This window comes from Sus scrofa, chromosome 6 (genome assembly GCF_054392235.1).
Source record: "Sus scrofa isolate SSC_HxYL_T2T_F1_AM1 chromosome 6, Sscrofa_HxYL_maternal_Yorkshire_Landrace_v2.0, whole genome shotgun sequence".
NCBI classification, from domain to species: domain Eukaryota; kingdom Metazoa; phylum Chordata; class Mammalia; order Artiodactyla; family Suidae; genus Sus; species Sus scrofa.
In genome coordinates this window covers 167931592-167952646 of record NC_139388.1, presented here as the reverse complement: position 1 = coordinate 167952646, position 21055 = coordinate 167931592, and the positions used below count along the sequence as shown (strand labels likewise).

General features: G+C 41.3%; 1 protein-coding gene across 8 annotated transcripts in view; it reads left to right on the top strand.

The window, feature by feature from the left end:
* Window positions 1-21055, top strand: part of SLC5A9 (solute carrier family 5 member 9) — a 100394-nt gene that overhangs the window by 8627 nt on the left and 70712 nt on the right. For 3 of the 8 annotated variants that reach the window (XR_014805181.1, XM_084959084.1, XM_084959081.1), the window contains exons 2-3: window positions 14465-14570; window positions 19030-19105. The gene's annotated coding sequence lies outside the window, so the exon portion shown is untranslated. Of the gene's footprint in view, window positions 1-4939; window positions 5169-14464; window positions 14571-19029; window positions 19106-21055 lie in introns of all 8 variants that reach the window. The other 5 variants (XR_014805179.1, XM_084959079.1, XM_084959078.1 and 2 more) reach the window with 3 other exon arrangements.

Here is a 21055-nt window from a genome sequence, read left to right as displayed (position 1 = left end):
GGGATATTTGATTTCTTGTGGAAATTATTGAAAGCCCCTGATGTCTGCTTTGGGGTCAATGTGTAAGCTTATCAGGGGCAGAATGCCTGAATGTAGGGGCTGGAAACAGATGTGACCTGGATATTTTGATCCTTTGGAAGTTTGGAGACTTCTCCCAAATATGGAACGAGTTAGGGTTCAAGGCTACTTCAAGGATGTTGTGAGATCTCAGTCATGCTCACGTTCAGTCTATTTCACGTCTCATCCCATCATGTCCAGTTCCTATTCTGCAGCAGCCAGAAGAGTTTTGCGACTCCTGTGTACTTCCAGATACTGGCTTGTACCTCAGGAGCCTCCTAAGTGGTAGAAACCCCCAATGTGGGGTAAAGTGGGAGACTCTCACTTAAGGCCTCCTTTATCCTCCCCAAGAAATAAAAGCCCCCATGACTACTGCCCTTCAACCTTCTGGTTCATAGCTGGGTTTGTAATTTCAAAGGCAAGCTCTTTATCCACACCTGCTGTCTCTTGAGACAGTGATTCTGTTGATGATCTTATCATGTTAGGAAGCGGATCAGGAGCTGAGAGGGTAGAGACCTCCTAGTGCTTTAGGGAGTCTGCGGTCTGTCCACCTTACTGCTTAGCCCGGGTGTCACATTCAATCTAACAAGTCCCACATATTCAGACCTGACTTGTGATGCCTCACCATGTTCCCTTGCATAGCACTGCGCCCTTCTGGACTTTAGTTCCCCTAAATTTAAAGGGAATAGAGGGCTTTATGGACTGGTTCTGTGATGCTAGGAATGAGATCAGGTCACTACGAGGAGAGATGGACAGTGCCATCTACTTCTCTTACTTTTTACTATTATTTTAATTTCCTGCTTGATTTCTGCAGTTCTAGTCCTTGCCCTGGCCCCACCTGGAATCCTGTTTCCTTTGGCTTTGGCTTTGGCTTTCTGCTTGGCTCTCATTGGAGAGGCAGCACTTATCTCAAACTACTGTCTCTTTCAGTTCTCCTGGAAGTTGGTCTCTGGCTGCTTGTACTGTATATCATTAGCTACCTGGTTTGCAAGTCTTTGGTTGTCTAAGGCTTGGTAGTCTTTAAGAGAATTGCTCCTCGATCCTGCCTTCTTGCCACCCATACAACTGCCCATTATCTGTTACCATGTCTTCTGGAGGACAAAGCAGGTCCAAATGACCTGTCTGAGCACCTCTGAGGGTCTGGATGTCCTCCTGTGGTTTTGTGCTTGCTCTCTTCAAGGACTGGGAGTTTCCATCAAGTGACAGCCTCTCCTGTTTCCACTGGTATTCCTCCATCCCTTTCCTATGAGTTCAGACTTCAATGAATGTCCTTCACATTATATATATATATATATAAAAATCATAATAGAATCTGGCTGGCTGCTGATTTCTAGACCCCAGACATTCTGGTTGATTCTGGGAAGAAAAGACACACCTCTGAGGTGGAGGGGCTCTCTGGGATTTTCTACTGTGTACAGGCAGGACTATCACCCTCTGTTTAGTGACTCAGCGTGATGTCCATCGCTTTATTTTTTTCAAAGCTCTCTTGCATGGCCTGTCCAAGGACCATCATGATTGGAAGGGAGGTTGGGGAGTTACTTTATTTTTACCGTATTAATAATAAGGAAATAAAGGCTTAAAAAGTGCAAGAAGCTTGCTTAAAATGATGCAAAACTATATCTGCTTGAGAGAAGTAAAATGAATTCTGATGAGAAGTGCTATAAAGACACTGACTTGCTTCCATCTTGGCAATTCCTCTCCCCTTTCTGCTCTCCATTTTCAATGAGGACCAGTTAGAACCAGGCAGGATCCCAGTCCAGAGAAGATGGGATCCCAGACAGGGCCAGGGCAGGGGTGCGAACTGCAAGAATCCAGCAGCACATCTAGAGAATGGAATGGCGGTGCAAGGGACAGGGGATGCTATTGTCACATGCCTTTTATTGTCAATTCAGTCACATCCAGAAGTGACCTGGATTCTCTCCAAGGGCCTCTGCTTGTACCCTCCTTTCAGTCCAACCTAACATCTGGCAATGGAGTCTCTGCCCTTCTCCTTAAAAATTCCCACCCACAATCTCGTCTTACATATTTCAGCTAGAAGAAGGCTTACTTAAGATAACACACAATCTCACCTATGTTATGTCTGCTGAGAGCTTGTGGAAACTGTAACTCCTGCTCTGCCAGTTTATCAATTGTCTTCCTCATCATCAGATTCTACCATAAGGGGACCCGCGTTGGTGCCGTGGGCGAGAAGTGGTGTGTCTCTCACGCTTCCCTCCCTTTTTCTCCTTGAATATTCAGAAGTGCTTCCTTCTCTGGCTTTCAGAGGAACAGGAACACAGCTAAGGTAATGGAATAGGCAAAAAGGAGGAATGAGCATAAAAAATCTATTCCTCTGACATGTGCTAGATTCAGCTGTTTTGACAAATATTTAATATTTTAACAAGATACAACTGCAAAAGGAAGAGCTTGACATTTTAAGAACTCTTTAAAAAGGAAACGGTCCATTCTTCCATGTTTGTTCAGAATTACCATGTTTGACCTCTATAAAGCCTTCGATGATCAAGCTTTTCTTGCTGAATGGTGAACAGGACTGAGGTCCCTAAGTTTCACTGTCCCAGATAAATGCAGGTGGGATGTCAAATAATATTCATACTCCTTCACAGTCACATTTAATTAACTCATCGCTCACCTTTGTTCAGCAGTCTGACAGTTTGGTTTCATAAACATGAGATTTAGTTCCGTGTAAGATGTACCATACCACTTTGAGAACAGAATTAATGTTATTTTTTAATAAAGGCCTGCTGCAGTCCTTGGAGCACATAATTAGCAAAGACAAGGCAGGATTATAACCTAGGCCAGTGTGACTTAATCCGTTACCCCACCCACCTTCTCCAGGTGGGTATGGGTTATCGCATGGACCAGGAGGGCATTAGAATTTGGAATTCCCCCAGTAGGGATCCTGGGAGTCGGTCAGGGAGAGGGGAGGCTCTAATTCAGAAGAGGCAAGTTGAACAGATATAAGTCAAAAGGCTGGCAGGGTCCAGGATCCGGGAGTTGAGAAAATCAATTGAAAGAGCCCTCAAAGAGCAGATTGGGCAGAGGGGGGTTGCTATTGCTGGGGGTTTTTGGTTGGTTTGTTTGTTTTCTCTTTGGTTTTGCTATATGAAGAAGAGGTTAACTGTACGCTGCCCACAAGCACAGAGACCCCAGGTCTGTTGGAACCAGAAGGTTGATGATGCTGGGACTCCCAATTACCTCACCACCCACCAATCAGAGGAACATGCACGAGCTGATCAGGCCCTGCTCCTTGAACCCTAAGGCTCCTTACTGCCCCTCCGGGGGACACAGTCCTTGGGGCATTAGCCTACTGTGTTCCCTCTTTGCCTGGTAATGAAATAGACGTACTCTTTCTGTTTCCTTCAAAACTCTGTATTTCTATTCCGTGCCAGTGTTACAGGGGCAGCCAAGATTTCAGCAACATCCCTCCAAAAACTTTCACCTGAACTCTTCTTGGCTACCAAACCACAGCAACATCCTGCATTTTTTTTTTTTTTTTGTCTTTTTGCTATTTCTTTGGGCCGCTTCCGTGGCATATGGAGGTACCCAGGCTAGGGGTCCAATCGGAGCTGTAGCCGCCGGCCTACACCAGAGCCACAGCAACGCGGGATCCGAGCCTCCTCTGCAACCTACACCACAGCTCACGGCAATGCCAGATCATTAACCCACTGAGCAAGGGCAGGGACCGAACCCGCAACCTCATGGTTCCTAGTCGGATTCGTTAACCACTGCGCCACGACGGGAACTCCTGCATTTTGTTAAGTTAAGAAGGAAAGATGTTCCTTAAAACTCCCCGTCCACCTGCTACAAACTCAGTTTACATCGTTCAGTGAGAAAAAAAAAAAAAAAAAAAGTCTACGTGAGAAAACCATTCCTGTGATTTTCATGAGGAGAAAACTTCCCCAAACACCTACTGGCCTCTTGCCCCAACACGTTCCTTCTCTCGTCAGAAGGGGCAAAGGTGTTTGGTTGGTGACCCGCCTTAGCCCATATGTTTCTCAGTTTGCTTGGAGATAATTTTTCACAAGTTAATTACCACAGGGATTCTGTTTCCAAAACTCAGACTAGCGTAAAATCCTGGCAGTATACTTGTTCCTCAAACACCAGTTTCCTTTCAGGTGGTCCTGGGGTGATGCAGGCTGGGGAGGAAGGGGGAACAGGAAGTGCTAACAAGCTCATTGGCTTCTTCCACTAAGCCAGCAACTGTATATGTGACGAGGAGTTGCCATTATCAGCCTTCCTAGACCTCACTGATCCATCTATCCCAGATCTTAAAGGACAGCACAGTCATTTCTGACCACATCTTTACACTCAGGTTTTCTCACACCTTTTCCTATGATAACTGTTCCTTTATCTCCTTAAGACCTGGTCTTAAACGCCCTCTGTGCTTTGTCATGAGTTGACTTCCAGCAGGGCTCTGACCGTTGGCGCTCTTGTCTAGCATCTGGTGGGGTTTAGAAATCTCTAATAGGTCACCGTGGAGAGTCTGGGAGGATACTAATCCAAGCTCCAAAAGGGGGGAATGTGTGTTTGGAGGTGCCACGTTATTTACTAAGGTTCTCTAAAGCGTGAATCATGGGAGCCCCTGCCGGGCCAGCGTGGCGCCCACCCTCAGTAACTGATGACATGTCCCATCCTTGCTCTGGATTCTAACTTAACAAAATACCTACTCTCTCCTAATGGCTTGACCATAATTGCCAAGGGGTCAGGCCCAAGTGCCCGCTCTGATGAGCGCCTTCTCTTTACCCAACACCTGAGGGTTATTTTAAGAATTTCAGAAAACAGTGATCGTTGATGATATGAATGTCCAATCCTGGAAGCAGAAGAGTTATCCCAGACTAACAAAATAAAACACCAAATCAAATTTTGTAATGTGCTGTTTCAGAGGGGATGTCCTTCCTTTAGGACTTTGGCTCATACGTGGATATACTTGTGCTGCCGTGACCTGCCACGACTTGACTGGAGGCTGCTCACTTGAATCACCCACTGAGAGTGACCTGGTTGCTCATGCAATACTGCCTTGCTCTTGCTCTTTCTGTACAGCAGCAGTTACAGAGGGAACACAGAGGAAGGAAGGAACTAATAACATTTTGGATGGATGAAGTCATAGACCGGTGAGTGGTCTAATCTTCCTCTTCCAATCTAGCAATGAGATCTAGTAAAATTTAGGTTCCATTGTGCAATTGTCTTTAGTCTGTTTTTTCTTACTGTTTTATCTTCTGCTCTGTTCCATGAAAGGAAATGGGCTACTGGCTCATTTGGGGGAAACTCATAAAGATAAACAATGAGTTCAGAGGCACCTGGAGGCTGGGAAAGCAGAGGCAGAAGTCGTATTTGCCTTCTCTTGTATCAGCTTGGTTATAGACACTAAAAGGAACAGGAAGTATGGGGGGAATATGTCCACCTTCAGGGTAAGAGAGAGGGACAGTCATTCTTCCCTGAGACAGGATTCATTCTGATTTTTCTTTATGATCAGCGTCATTTAAAATCGTTTCTTTCAGGGAGTTCCCGTCGTGGCGCAGTGGTTAACGAATCCGACTAGGAACCATGAGGTTGCGGGTTCGGTCCCTGCCCTTGCTCAGTGGGTTAATGATCTGGCATTGCCGTGAGCTGTGATGTAGGTTGCAGACGCGGCTCGGATCCCGCGTTGCTGTGGCTCTGGCGTAGGCCGGAGGCTACAGCTCCGATTCAACCCCTAGCCTGGGAACCTCCATGTGCCGCGGGAGCGGCCCAAGAAATGGCAAAAAGACAAAAAATAAATAAATAAATAAATAAATAAATAAAATCATTTCTTTCAGATTTAAGGTACTGTCGTCTTCAGAAACTTAAAAGACCAGAGGCCAATGTACCAAAGTGTCATTGAGGCAGGCCATTGCATATAGGACACATTCATGCTCTACTCATGGAGAGATATATAATAGAATTTCATGTTTGACCTGTAGATGACACATTTCTTAGAATAGCAAGCCTTCTAATCAACTCTGATATCCAGGATTTCAACTATGCTTTTATCCAGCCCCCAAGGAAGAAGGTCTATGGAGGATGCTAACCGCACTTTCCCAACAAGGGAGAAAATAGGTGTAGTTGCTACAGTCCTCATGTCACTAACTTGCTGTAAAGCTATAAGTAATGTTTATAACTTTTTCCTCCACTGAATCCAGATTCTCTTTTCCCTCACTTCAGAGTTTGGGAGAGACCCCAATCTTTATTCCTAAACACCTATGTCTGTAGTTGTCTTGCCTTCCCTACTGTGGTCTTTAATTAACACCTACGGCTGACCTTGAAGTAATTAGATGTGCTTAAGAGAATCCCCTGGATTCCAGACATAGACCTCTCTGCCTTGATGGTGTCTGTTTCCCTTTAATAGTCTGATTTTGATACCTTTTTATGTGCCCGTTGATTGGGTGGCATAGAAGGGGCAACTTGGCCAGATGGCAATTACAGCTTTCACATCACCAGGCAATTATTGCTTCATCTCGTGATATCCTTCCTCCTTTGAGAAGACCTTTAAACTGGCATAGCTCAAAACTGTGGGAATAGAAAGTACAATGAACAGATTGTTGGGTATGACAGTAGCAGAAACCTCTCCCACTTTTGTCTCTCTAGCCAATGAACCCTTACATGGAACAATATATTTAAAGAGCTGCATCCTATAGGGTGTCGTTGCAGCCTTGTAGCTGGCGTTTCCAGTTGGCACCATAACTGAGTCTTCAACAGGCCCCTCTGATGGTCTGTAAGATCGGCTGCTTCTGTGTGAAGGAGTATATGTAAGATTCATCAATTCCGTAAGAAGGAGCTCATCACTGCACTTCTTTTATTGTAAAATTAGTTTCTCCATCAGAAACTTTGAAAGAAACACCTTAATGACAATACGGACTTGCTATGAGTCTGTGTTTAGTGATGCTGGCAGAAGGACTTCAGCCAAGAAAGGCAAACGCATACAGGGATAATTATTCCATTCAGTGAGGACCAATGGCCCTTTTCCCTATGATGGCCAAGATCCAGTACAATCAATTAGTTTTTCATGCAGGGCTGCAGTTGCAAATACGAGGCTTAATGTTTAATCCCTGCCGTTGATATTTGGGCAATCAGTGGTTTCAGTAGCAAAAGCCATGGGGTGAGAAAAACCCATCCCTACGCATGTATATAAGCCCATTAAGCAGTGTTGCTCATCAGAGAGGTTGATTGATGTCCACTTGATTATTGACGGCTTCCTCTCCAACAGACAACTTCAGATGACACACAAATAATTCACAAATGGGCTCATACTTTGTGGTCATTGTAAGAGGTGCATTCATACATGCAGTTTCCAAGACTGCTCATCACTAACCTTCCAATTTGATTCATTCCAAGATTCTGACTAGTTGGCCAGACTATCAGCAAGTGTTCACAAGCCGGGGTAGAGTTTTATGGTCACCTGATGTCTCATTATCAGGTTGCTTGTCTCTATTACAGTCCAGAAGCAAACCAGAAGAAGCTGGTTCTCTCAAGAACAGTTATATTTGTAGAAGACAGTGTGCCTTTTCTTCAAATCCATAGATAGTTCCATGATGATTTTGGAAAAGGAAAAACTCAGTTGTACAACCTGATTTCAAAGCCCAATATAAAGTTACACTAATTAAGACAATGTATTATTGCTGTAAATACACACAGATAGATCAATGGAACAGAATAGGGAGTATAGAAATGTATCCAAATTTTCTGCTCTTTGAACCTTTGTCAAAATTCAGCTATTAAAATATGCATCAATCCCTTTGACAACATTATTATATATTTATATGATACATATTTATATATATTATTATAGCTTTATAATATAGCTTGAAATCAAATAGTGTTGTCTACAACTTTGGTTCTTTAAGAAAATTGTTTGAGTGGTCTATGTCCTGAACTTTCCTGGATCATTTTCTATATAAGCACTACCTCTGTTTCCTCCTCAAAAACCTGCTTGAATTTTGGAATTAAAGTTGGTCCCTACCTACACTTTGGATGTATGGACTTGTAAGTAATATTGGCTCTTTCAGTCTGTAAAGACGATATGTATATATCTCTCCATTCGTGTGGGTCTTCTTTAATTTCCCTCAGCAATGTTTTGTAATTTTCATTGTAAAAATTCTACTCTTATTTTTAGTTTTATTTCTATGTATTTAATTTTTGATGCTATTAAAAACTTTTTAATATTAAACTTTCTAATTAGAGACTATAGTGTCTGGAATAAGAGTTAAGCTGTTTATTGGTAGTAGTTCCTATAGTCCTCTTAAATTCATTTATGAGCTTTAGTCTTTTGAAGAGTCCGTGGGCTTTCTATGCACATGCTCATGGCCTCGATGACCAGAATTAGCTTTACTTCTTTCTTCCTGATCTTTACGCCTTGACTCTTGCCTCCTTGTACCGGCTAGGACGAGGACATTGTTCGGGGGAAGTACAGTTGACTCTTGAACAGCGGAGGAGTTGAGGGTGCCACCCTCTGTGCAATGGAAAGGCTGACTGTAACATAGTCGGTTCCTCCATTCAGTTCCTCCGCATCTGCAATCCCACATCTGCAGATTCTATCAGCAGCAGAGAGTGTAGGACTACAGTATTTACCATAGGAAAAAATCCACGTATAAGCGGACCTGTGCAGTTTAAACCTGCGCTGTTCAAGGATCAAAGGTAGTACGAACAGGCATCATTATTTAGTCCCTATCTTAACAGAAAAGTGTTTGACATTTCACCAGTAAGAGTGACATTAGCTGTAGGTTTCCTGTAGACTCCCTTTATCAGCTCGAAAAAGTTTTCTTGTATCCATATGTTGAGAGTTTTTATCATTAATATTATTGTTATTATTGTCTTTTTAGGGCTGCACCCATGGCATATGGAGATTCCCAGGCTAGGGTTCTAACTGGAGTTGTTTCCACTGGCCTACACCACAGTTTATGGCAACGCCAGATCCTTAACCCACTGAGTGAGGCCAGGGATCGAACCCGCAACCTCATGCTTCCTTGTCGGATTCATTTCCACTGCGCCATGACAGGAACTCCAAGAATTTTTATTATGTGTTAAGTTTGGTCAAGTGATTTTTTTTTCCTGTATCTGTTGAGATGATCATATGATTTTTCTCCTTTATTCTGTTATTGCCATGAATGCTCTGTTCCACTTTTTTCACTGGTTTGTCTAAGTTCAGTTTGAATTTCTATTGATCTCTCTTCAAATTCCCTGTTCCTTTTTCTGCAGTGTCCTGTCCTTAATCTTTTCAAATTAACTCTTATCCAATATCATATTTGTTGGGTTTTGCCCTTTTTTATATGTCCATGTTTCTAAAGAAATTTTCCACCCATTAATACTTGTTACCTTTCTAACTAGAACTTTTATTATATTTATCATTATTATTTTTAAAATTTTGAGTTGCAAATCAAACATACGGGCCATCTCTGGATCTTCTTCTCCTGACTCTTTCCTCTCTTGCCAGTGTCTCACATTTTATTGCTTCTTCATATCTTGTAAGCTTCGATTGTATATCAGATATCAATATGCTAATTCAAAGAACAAAATGTTAATTTTACTCAAAGATAGGTTCTTTTTATTTTTTCTTGTTCAGGCTGCTAATATCAGGGACTTAAACTAATCTAATTGGCATTTGAACTGTGTCCAGACAGTTTCAGATTTAGTTGGAGTCATGGATTCAGCAGCACTACTTGCTTCAAGTGCTTTGGGCATGGGATCAGGACTTTATCTTAAAAGGAGCCGGGCAAGTTTCTCAAGATGTCTTTATGTTTTATAACCCACTTGTCATCCTTTGATCTTTGAGAGGTCTTTCTCGGCTTTGCAGTCCACCTGCCAGAGTTTGGGTTCACTGGGGACTTCTTTTTGCCCTCCTGTCATAATTTACCTGTACTGTTTCTTGGGAGATCTTTCTCTGCCTTCTTCCCCTGCCCCCACCTATTAGAAGGCTAATGCAGTACAATTGATGAAGGACTCTCTAAGAAGAATTTCTCTTATCTTTTTTACCTTTCCCTCAATCTTCAGCAGCTAATTCTTTGCACTTGAAAAATGTTCTACATGCTTCAGGGAAGATCTCTCTCTCACCTCTTATGCCCTGCCTGCAATCTTTGGTATACCACTCCCATGCACTAATTAAATTCCCAAAGGAAATAATAAGTGTTCTATACAGACTTGCTCTGTGGCAAGAGCTCCTCTAATCTATCATCACAGCCCACATATAACTGTTAAAACTTGAGCTTATTTTGCCATACTCCTATCCACTGGTAGACCCCTCCTCTGAAAAATTCTACCAGAGGTGAAAGAAGATGTAGTTACCTTCTCATCTAGGAAGTTCTCCTCATTTTCTGGAATTTAAATCATTAGGTTTCTTTGTGTCCTCACCTTCCTCAGGGGCTTTCAAAAATGATAATTCCAGAGTTCCCATTGTGGCGCAGCAGAACAAATCCAACGAGGAACCATGAGGTTGCAGGTTCAATCTCTGGGCTCGCTCAGTGGGTTAAGGATCTGGCATTGCCATGAGCTGTGGTGTAGGTCACAGATGCACTTCGGATCCCACGTTGCTGTAGCTGTGGCCAGCAGCTGTAGCTCTGATTCGCCCCCTAGCCTGGGAACCTCCATATGCCATGGGTGCAGCTCCAAAAAAGCAAAAACTAAAAAAAATAAAAAATTATGATTCTGTAGCTTATCAATATTTTAATTTTTGGGATGGAACTAACAGTCTCACTAAACTTGGAAACAATTTCCAACTTTCATCAATGTTTGAAAAATAGTACAAAGAACTCTAATATGTCCAGAGAATCCATAAAAATTTCACTAATGATCCCAGTAATATTCTTTATAGCAAAAGAATCCACTTGAAGATTATGCATTATACCCAGTTTTCAGGTCTCTTTCTTGTCTCCTTAGATCTGGAAAAATTTCTTAGTTTTACCTACACTTTAATGACCTGCATATTTTTTATAATTATAGGACAGTCATTTTACAGAACACTAATCAATTTGGGTTTGTGTGCTGTTTCTTCTTGATTAGACTCAGGTTAATTATTTTAGGCTGGAATGTCACATAATTAATGCTATGCTATTCTCAGGGCATTTCGTCTGGTGGAGCATGATGTTGATTTATCCTATTTCTGGTAGGAATTTCAATCACTTGATTAAAACGATGTCTGCCATATCTCTCCACTTTAAAGGTACCTTTCCCTTATTCTCATTAATAACTACTTTGTGGGGGGAATATTCCTAGATTATGTAAAAATCTCATTTCTGTTTTTACTTTGTGTCTGTGTGTAATCTAGTTTTTTTTTTTTTGTATGTAAGCTGGTTTTTCTTTTCATTAAAGATAGCTAATTTACAATGCTGTGTTAGTTTCTGGTATACAGTAAAGTGATTCAATTATATTCAGTTATATATATGTGTTTTCATATTCTTTTCCATTATTGTGTACCAAAGATATTGAATATATTTATCTAATTACTAAAAAGATTAAAAATTTCTTCATGCAGTTTTAAATATTCAGTTCTACCCTTTGTGAATTTCTTGTTTACGTAATTTAACAAATTACTTGTTAGATTTTCTGTTTTTTTCCTCCATAGTTTATAGGCTTTCCTATGCCTCTAAGTATTAATCCTTTGAGATCATTAGATTTTGAAAATATCTTCCCAAGTTTCCTCAGAAAACGAAAAATAGAACTACTAGGAGTTCCCCTTGTGGCTCAGCAGTAACAAACCCAACCAGTATCCATGAGGAGTCAGGTTTAATCACTGGCCTGCTCAGTGGGTTAAGGATCTGGCCTTGCTGTGAGCTGTGGTGTGGGTCACAGACATGGCTCAGATGCTCCATTGCTGTGGCTGTGGTGTAGGCCAGCAGCTGAAGCTCTGATTCAACCCCTAGCCTGGGAACTTCCATGTGCCATGGGTATGGCCCTAAAAAGACAAAAAAAGACAAAAAGGAAAAAAAAGAAAAGAAATACCATGTGATCTAGCAATCCCATTCCTGGGTTTCTATCCAGACAAAACTATTTTCCAAAAAGATACATGCACCCCTAAGTTCATTGCATCACTATTCACAGTAGCCAAGACATGGAAACAACCTAAATATCGAGCGACAGACAAATGGATTAAGAAGGTGTGGGGTGTGTGTGTGTGTGTGTGTGTATAATGAAATATTACTCAGCCATAAAAAAGAGTAAAATAATGCCATGTTCAACAACATGAAGGCAACTGAGATTATCTGAAGTAAGTCAGAAAAAGACAAATACCATATGATATCACTTATATGTGGAATCTAAACTACAGCACAAATGAACCTACCTACAAAACAGAAACAGACTCACAGACATAGGGAACAAGCTTGTTTTTTGCCAGGGAGGAGGGGGAAGGGACTGGGATGGACTGGGAGTTTGGGGTTAGTAGATGCACGCTATTATACTTAGAATGGACAAACGTAAGGTCCTACTCTATAGCACAGGGCACTGTATCCAATCTCCTGGGATAAACTGTGATGGAAAATAATATAAAAAAAGGAATGTATATAAATGTATGACTGAGTCCCTTTGCTGTACAGCAGAAAGTGGCACAACATTGTAAATCGACTATAGTTTAATTAAAAAACTTCCCATATCAGACATCTGCTAATTTTGTTTACAATGCTCTTAATTTAGCACTGATGTTTAAATTTGTCAAATTAATTTTTCCCACGCAGTTTGTACTTTGGACCTTATGAGGTAATCTTTTGCACCCTAACATCACAAAGATATTATCCTGGGTTTTTAATTTGTATTTTTTTCTTTTGGGCGTGAGCCAGTTTTTCCCAGGAACCCCTACTTTTCAACTGATAATGTGATTATACCTGTTACAGTCAGGAGTTTGGCGGGGAACATAAGGGAAATTCAGATAACATTCTGAAGATAATCAAATGAAGAAAATGTTTATTCAAGAGTGATGAGAATTAAGGGAACCACTAAGGTCCTCAAGATTTGGCCGTCTTGGGAACTCATCACTCTTCAACTCCTCAGTGACAAAGGATGACAGGGGCTGCCAGAGCCTGGGCATCCAGAGCCACAGGTGATGGGCTGTGAGCAGGAAATGCAGTTGCAGGCGGGGGGTGAGCCTGTTAATGACGTGTGACCACAAAACAGGAAGGGAGGAAGGAAAGAGGCATTTTGGCCTCTTTCTCTTCCCATCCTTCTGTTTCCCACCTGTGCTTCCCACAGACCAGAAGGGAAGGGACCCCGCATGACTGATTTGGTGAGGGTCAGTTCTGTAACCTACGCAATAAAGAAAAGGAGAGTACAGATCTGAGGGGACAAATGGAGAACGAGCCGCATTAAACCATTTATATCACATACCACGTTTATTTTTCTTAACTCTGTAGTCTGTTCCTTTGGATTTGTGTTTTTGGCACCAGTACCACTCTGCATGTGTTTTTTAAGACTATGGCTTTTCTGTGTATGTTCATATCTGGTAGAGTGAATTGAAAAACATTTTTCTTTATTGTTGAAGATTATCTTGGTTATTAAACATTAATTCTTCCACATAATTTTGAGATTAAAGTACCCTATGGTTCCCAGTATTCTGCTAGGATTGTATTAGAATTTTATTGTCTGTAGAATATTACGATGACAGTTTTTATATTTAAAATGTTAATATTGTCCCTCTCCATGAACGTGATATGTTATTCAGTTATTAAGTTTGTTAAAAATTCTTAAAATTCCAAAGAGACCTCATATATCATTTAAATTAGTTTAAGGAGGAAAGGAGTACTATTTTTTAAGAATGTATTTGTATTTGTCCGTTTTCTTATCACTTGCCAGATAAATGATCCTATCATTCACATTTATTTTCTCCTTCCTTTTTCATACTTGTGCTCCACTGACACCTTTATTTTATTATTGTGTTAGATAAAACCTTTAACGATTTAGATTTAAAAAGAAAGATTTTTTTAAAAAAATTAAAAAAATAAAAAGAAAGATTTTTCTCATTAAGTATAATTATTATGGAGATTTTTATAGACATAGCCTTTATCAAGATAAGGCCGATCCTTCCTATTTCCATTTTCAAAGACTATAATCCCTATAGTCTCTGATATAATATTCTTAAGATTTACTTTTCCATTATAAATAGTTTAAATGCTCTAGATCATATGATGCAACAGAAATATGATATGCTGCTTTACTTTCAAGGAGGAGCAAGGCAGGTTGAAACTAGTGCTTGCATGAGAACGGCTGTTGAATCTTGATGGTGAAAATGAGTTTGAACAAACAGTCCTACACCCTGGGTGGGGCTGCCACCTTCAGATTTCTCTTGGGAGGGGATGTTCATCTTAGGCTGGAAAAATACACTGCTGCCCAAGGGCATCCACTGGGGCTCTTACAGAAAGCCCTGCTGGTTGCTATGTGACGATAGCACATCTGATGGTGGTTTCTGTGCCAGCAGGAAGCCAGCTGATCGATGCATAGATCTCCGAGACCTTTGGACGAGGTTCTTCCTGAAGGGCATGAAGTCCTTCTGAGACCCATTCTCTATTTTCTGGGAGCAGGTAAACTGGAAAACTTGAGATTTTTTTATGTGGTCCATCTCTTTCATGACTCCTTTGCCTGGCTATATGAGCTGCATAGAATGCTGAGGAATGTTCTTGACCTTAGGTGCTTTTTATTCTGATTGGGGTTTTTTGTTTTGTTTTTCTTGTTAATTTGTTGGTTTTGGCTTTTTCTTGTTGTTTTTCCTTTTCACTTCTTTCCTTGAAAAGCAGTTCGCTTTAGAGGTTAAGAAAAGTAGTTTGTACCATGGGTCTCTATTAATTTAAAGAGTAGACGTCTTTCAACTTTCATTAGAAGGGAGCTAATAAAAAGAAATACTTATATATGCACTGAGTACTAGCAGGCATGTGCTCCTCATTACTTTGGCTTGGCAATAATAATAAAAAATATTACCTCTGTTCAAAATATTCCTAAAATATAGAGTAAACTAATTGCTATATTTCTAGGTAGAGTCCTAGGTTAACTAAAATAACTCTCTGAGAATTTCAACAAAAATTTAATGAGTTGATTATATATATATAATTATGTATATAAATATAAGTTTTACAAAAGTGTAAATCATGAATATAAATCTCCCACATGTGTAAGATATAATTTGAGTGATTCTTAGCCCATGTGTGTGCTAAGGGTGAGTGAGATATACTAAAAATATCTGCAAGGAATCTAGGTCTTTAAACAATGTTGGGAAACCAGCCTACCAGTCTTGAAATGCTTGCCCTTGCTCTGTCATCTTGTTAAAAAAACTTTAATGATAAATATGGAGTTCGTATAAATATTATTTATAATATATTTGCATCATAAAGAATAACAATAACCTCAACAGCCATGTCACCACAACCCAGTCAAGAGAAAAAGCCATGTAAGTTTCATCATAAAATGAGGTAAAAGAAGACCAAAGCAGCTTCCAAAGTTGGCAGGGCAGCTTCATGATGTTAAGGGCCCAAGCTGCTTCTCTTTTATTTGCTGCTCCATTTTCAGCTCGTGGCTTCCACTTCAAGGTGCAAGTTCTATCCGAGGTAAAGCCATAGGATGGCATTTTCTCTGGCTGTGAGGAGGAAGAGCAGGTGCACTTCCTGACTTTAGGGATGAAGGAATACTCTTTATCAGCCTGGTTCTTCCGCATTGAGCAGAAAGCAGGCCTGTAGCCTCGCCCGGCTGCAGGGCATCTGAAGAGTGTGCTGTTTGGGTTTGTCAAGTTCCTGCCTAAACGCTGGATGGTCTTTACTGCGGAAGAAAGACAGGATTATCTCTATTAAGAGACAACTAGCAATTTGTGTGATAAGGTAATTAATACACTTTCCATACTGACCCTTTTGAGCTCTCGTTGCTGCAAATGTCTTCTTCTTTATTAGGACTTGCTGTTTTACTTTCTTTACAATGTCTCTAAAATAAATAAATAGGGAGTTCCTGTCGTGGCGCAGTGGTTAATGAATCCACTAGGAACCATGAGGTTGTGGGTTCGGTCCCTGCCCTTGCTCAGTGGGTTGACGATCCAGTGTTGCCGTTGAGCTGTGGTGTAGGTTGCACACACGGCTCGGATCCTGTGTTGCTGTGGCTCTGGTGCAGGCCAGTGGCTGCAGCTCTGATTCGACCCCTAGCTTGGGAACTTCCATATGCCGCAGGAGCGGCCCAAGAAATAGCAAAGACAAAAAAATAAATAAATAAATAAAAAATAATTGGAGTACCTGTTGTGGCTCAGCGGTTAACGAACCTAACTGGCGTCCATGAGGACACAGGTTCAATCCCTGGCCTCCTCAGGGATCGAATTCAGTGGGTTAAGGATCCAGCATTGCCATGAGCTGTGGTGTAGGTTGCAGATGCTGCCCAGATCCCATGTTGCTGTGGCCCTGGCATAGGCTGGTGGCTACAGCTCTGACTGGACCCCTAGCCTGTGAACCTCTAAATGCCGGAGGTGTGGCCCTAAAAAGACAGAAAAACAAAACAAAATGTATATATATGATGTCTCTAGATATATAGACACTGTTACATTTATGGAGTTGAATTTAACATTTTCCATTGTCATTTTCTTCATAACTCGAGAAGTTTGTTCATATTCCAGTTTCGTGAGAAAATACGTTGTAATAAAATGATCTGACGTTTGCGTAGCCTTGGCTTTCACATTTGTGTCTTTGATGCAGCCAGGAGGCATTTGTGTGTGGTGTGAAGTGGAGATCAGGACTCTGCTTTTCCTGAGCCGTTGTCTCAGCACCATTCACGGAATAGTAATTCTTTTAAACTGAGTCGCAGTCCCAGTCCTATCAGGGATCAGGTTTCCTTGCGGTTGGGTATATTATTGAGGTCTCCGTTTTGTTGATTTCTCTCTCTGTCTATATCAATGCTACCTCCACAACCTGTCAATTACGGTAGCTTTATAATAAATTTTGATCTTGTTTAATTCAGGGGTTCTCATATTATTTTTCTTCAGAAGAAGAGTCGTGGCTCTTTTTTGGCCCATCACTGTTCTGTGTATATTTTTCAGACATCTTTTTCAAAACAAAACAAAGCAACAAAAACAGGAAAAGTCAAAATTTCGACTGAAAGTGCATTGAACCTACAGAGTATTTTGGATAGACTTGACTTTCTAATTTAAAAAGAAATAACATAAGTATTATTCAGAAAATATGATTTTTTTGTGGTAGAAACTCAAATATATGACTAAATGGTTATACATTTTAAGTGAATTCAACAAATTGATTAAGAAAAATATCAGTTATTAATATTATATTTGTGAACTTGCTGGTTGTTGATATTGTTTTGGGTTGTATGTTTAAGCTTATTGTCAAGGATGTTTGTACTGTTTCAGTTGAGTTTTCACCAATAATATTATCATGATGTTTATTATACATGTTTCTTGTGCATATGTGCCTACATTTCTATTGATTATGCTTCGAAGGTAGAATTTCTGGATCATCGACTATGTTTATTTTCAACTCCAGTAGAGGATGCTAAAGTGCTTTCAAATACCATCCTACTGCTATACTTTCACCACCAGGAACATGACGCCTGCCCTGTACACGTTACACCACCGTGCACCACGTCCCCATCGAAACTTCGTATCGTCAGCCTTTCTCATTGTACCCATTCTAGTGGCTGTGGTGGTATTGCCTTGTGGCTTTAATATGCATTTTCCTGATTCTTAATGAGGCCTGTGCCTTTTCTTATCTTTACTGATATCTGAGTATTTTCTATGCTAAGATAGTCCAGGTGCTTTAACTATTTTTCTTTCACTATATATGCCTTAAAATAATTTTTATAATTCAAATTGAAAATATATATGTATATTTTTTTTTAATTATGAGCAGCTTCAGCAGTGGAAGTTTTGCAAATATCTACCTCCACTCTGTGGCATTGCTTCCAACCATTATAATTCTTTCCAAGCCCCCTTTTTTTTAAATGAGGACATTAAACCATTGCAGGAGACATCTCACCTAGCTTTTCTCTCCTTTAGCATGTTATTTTGTATTCTCATATAGTAAAACACAAATCGCAAGAGAGAATTGCACAGGTAATATTTTGCATTTAAGTACTCCATTTTCCAGCAGGTAAAATCGAACATTTTATTAATCAGCATATTTGAGAAACTTCATGAACCAGACTTTGCTTAACTGTTGCGTATATGAAACCAAACACGTGTCCCTCAAACCAGAATATTAACATTATAAATAAGTATCTCCAAATTTAAGCAATGTCGACCCCCGCCCCCAGTTTAGATCCTTAGAAAAAAAGAGCCTATGTCCAAACTTTTTACTAAATATTTGTTAGAGGGTAGAGGGGGATTGTAAGTTAGGCTGCAAGAGTGAGTGGGAAAATGAGGGGGAAAGCAAGAAAGGAGAGGCATTGATTTTCTTGCTGCTTCTTATTTCTTACATATAATTGATCCAACTTAACACACACTTACATCTAAGTTTTTCACAGACCCTCCAGGCAGTTGCTGAGAACACTAAATCCCACCTCCCTGATGTGGCGTTTCCCTTGAAGGTGGGAAGTAGTGTGTGGAGCCAGAAATTCCACAGACCCACGTGGGTCAAAGCTGGAGAACGTTTTGCTGAAGCTGGCTTGTCACCCACAGGAGAAGTCATACAAGTCTTCCCATTAGAATAGGAGGCAACGTTAGAGGGAACAGCCAGGGCTCTGAATTGAGCAAGTGGCTTAAGCCGAGATGCAGACGGGGCCAAGTGGGTGTGGGATGTGCATAGCTGGGTTCCGAACGCTTTCAATGCTCTTGTTTATCACGGCTGCCCTTCGCAAGAGCAGGCTAATGAAGGCAATGAGCCACCATAAAAGCCCAGGAAAGAAAGAGGAAAAGACAGACTCTCGGGGGCCCTGGCACCTGTTGGTTTGACTACATCGCTTGGTTGCGTATCAAAGGGAAGTCTCTCAAAAGGCAGGATTTCAATTTTTGTTCTGGTTCCCATGATTCTTATTGCCGGATCCCACAATTGCTCTTTCATTTTCCAGGTGTCACGGAGCCTGCATGTTCCTAAGTATCTGGAAACTGTGGTCGTTCTCGTACAGATGCTGGTACTCTCCTCGGGTAAGGATATCTATTGCTTTTTCAGGGGGCTTCGTATCTATAAAGGAAGAACGGAGATAAATGGCACTGAAGGAAATGGGAGAGCGTTTTCACTGCTGATCCTCCGATTCTACCCTTTTTGGTCTAGATTTGTGGACCGAAGTGAATGGTAAAACAGCTTTCGATAATGTTATTTCAATTTCTGTGTCTTTCTGGGTCCCACCTCCTTGCTCAGTGCTGCAATGATGTGCCAAGGAAAAGAGACAGGTGCTTGTCTAACATCTCCCCCCGGGAAGTAAATCAGAGTAATTGGATCCCTTGTATTTAAGAACAAACCACAATTATTTATGTAATGATGGGAATGATAAGTAGGACTTCAGATGAAAAAGAAGGTGGTGTGAGCTGGAGCTGTCTACAAATTTTTCTTGGAGCAATAGGCCCTAAATCTGACAATTCAGATACCTTCCAGTGAAAAGGATAAACACTGTTGGCAGAGACAGGAATACATTTGGTGTAATCAAGAGTTGGAAAAACTGGAGTTCCCGCCCTGGCGCAGCGGAAACGAATCTGACTGGGAACCATGAGGTTGAGGGTTCGATCCCTGGCCTTGCTCAGTGGGTTGGGGATCTGGCGTTGCCGTGAGCTGTGGTGTAGGTCACAGACGCGGCTCAGATCCGGTGCTGCTGTGGCTGCGGTGTGGGCCCTTGGCTATAGCTCTGATTAGACCTCTAGTCTGGGAACCTCCATGTGCAGTGAGTGCAGCCCTAAAAAGACAAAATTAAAAAAAAAAAAAAGAGTCGGAAAAACTAAGATTACAGGAGGAGTTGTGTGATAGTTCCCTATAGCATCATAGCAAATTATTCCCCAAATTAATGATTAAAAGTGACCGTTTTATCCATCTCACGTCTTACTGGTCGGGAATTCTGGCCAGTGCTCAGCTACTTGACTCTTCTGTTCACGTGACATAGACTGAGGTCCCTTGGTTTATTCAGCTGATGGGCAGGGTTATCCAAAGGGCCCACGGTGGCTTTATTCACAAGTCTGGCACTTTTGTGGAGTAAGCTGGAAAGTTAGGATCCACTGGGATTGGCAATTTGGATGTCAGCACATGGCCTTTCTGTCCTGATGGTCTCAGGGTAGTCCGACTTTGTATATGGCAGTCGACGGCTTTCAGAAAGAATGGCACAAAAAAAAAGGAAGAAGAGCTACTCACTTCTTATGACAGGCCCAGAAACCACTGCAGGTTGTCTTCTATCCTATTCTACTGGGAAAAGCAATCTAAGAACACACAGTTTTAAGAGGAGAGCTCTTTCTCTTCAGGGGCAGGGCTTCAAAAATCTGTGCCCATTTTTTTTTTTTTTTTTTTTTTTTTTTTTTTTTTTTTTTTTTTTTTTTTGGTCTTCTGTCTTTCTAGGGCTGCACCCATGGCATGCAGCGGTTCCCAGGCTAGGGGTCTAATCGGAGCTACAGCTGCCGGCCTACACCGCAGCCACAGCAGCACCGGATCTGAGCCGCGTCTGCGACCTACACCACAGCTCATGGCAATGCCGGATCCTTAACCCACTGATCGAGGCCAGGGATCGAACCCACAACCTCATGGTTCCTAGTCGGATTTGTTTCCGCTGCGCCATGATGGGAACCCCCCGTGCCCATCTTTAATTCACCAAAAACTGATACTGAAAAGGCATCTGGTGTGTTTGATAAGTAAAGGCCATTGCTAAGCAACAGCGGTTCACACTGCATCTCTCGACAGTGGAAGTGTCCGCATGCCTTCATCAAGTGCAGAGTGCCCGCTGCATTCAGGCCATGTTCTCTGCACTGGGAATAGTAAAGAGAATTTTTTAAAAGAATAAACTAGAGACTGTTGTTGCGTAACTTACATGTTAGGGGACCACGAGAGAAAATAAAGACAGGAATTCAAATACCAGGTGGAGATATCTGATATGAAGATATGTTTAGGTATGATTAGGG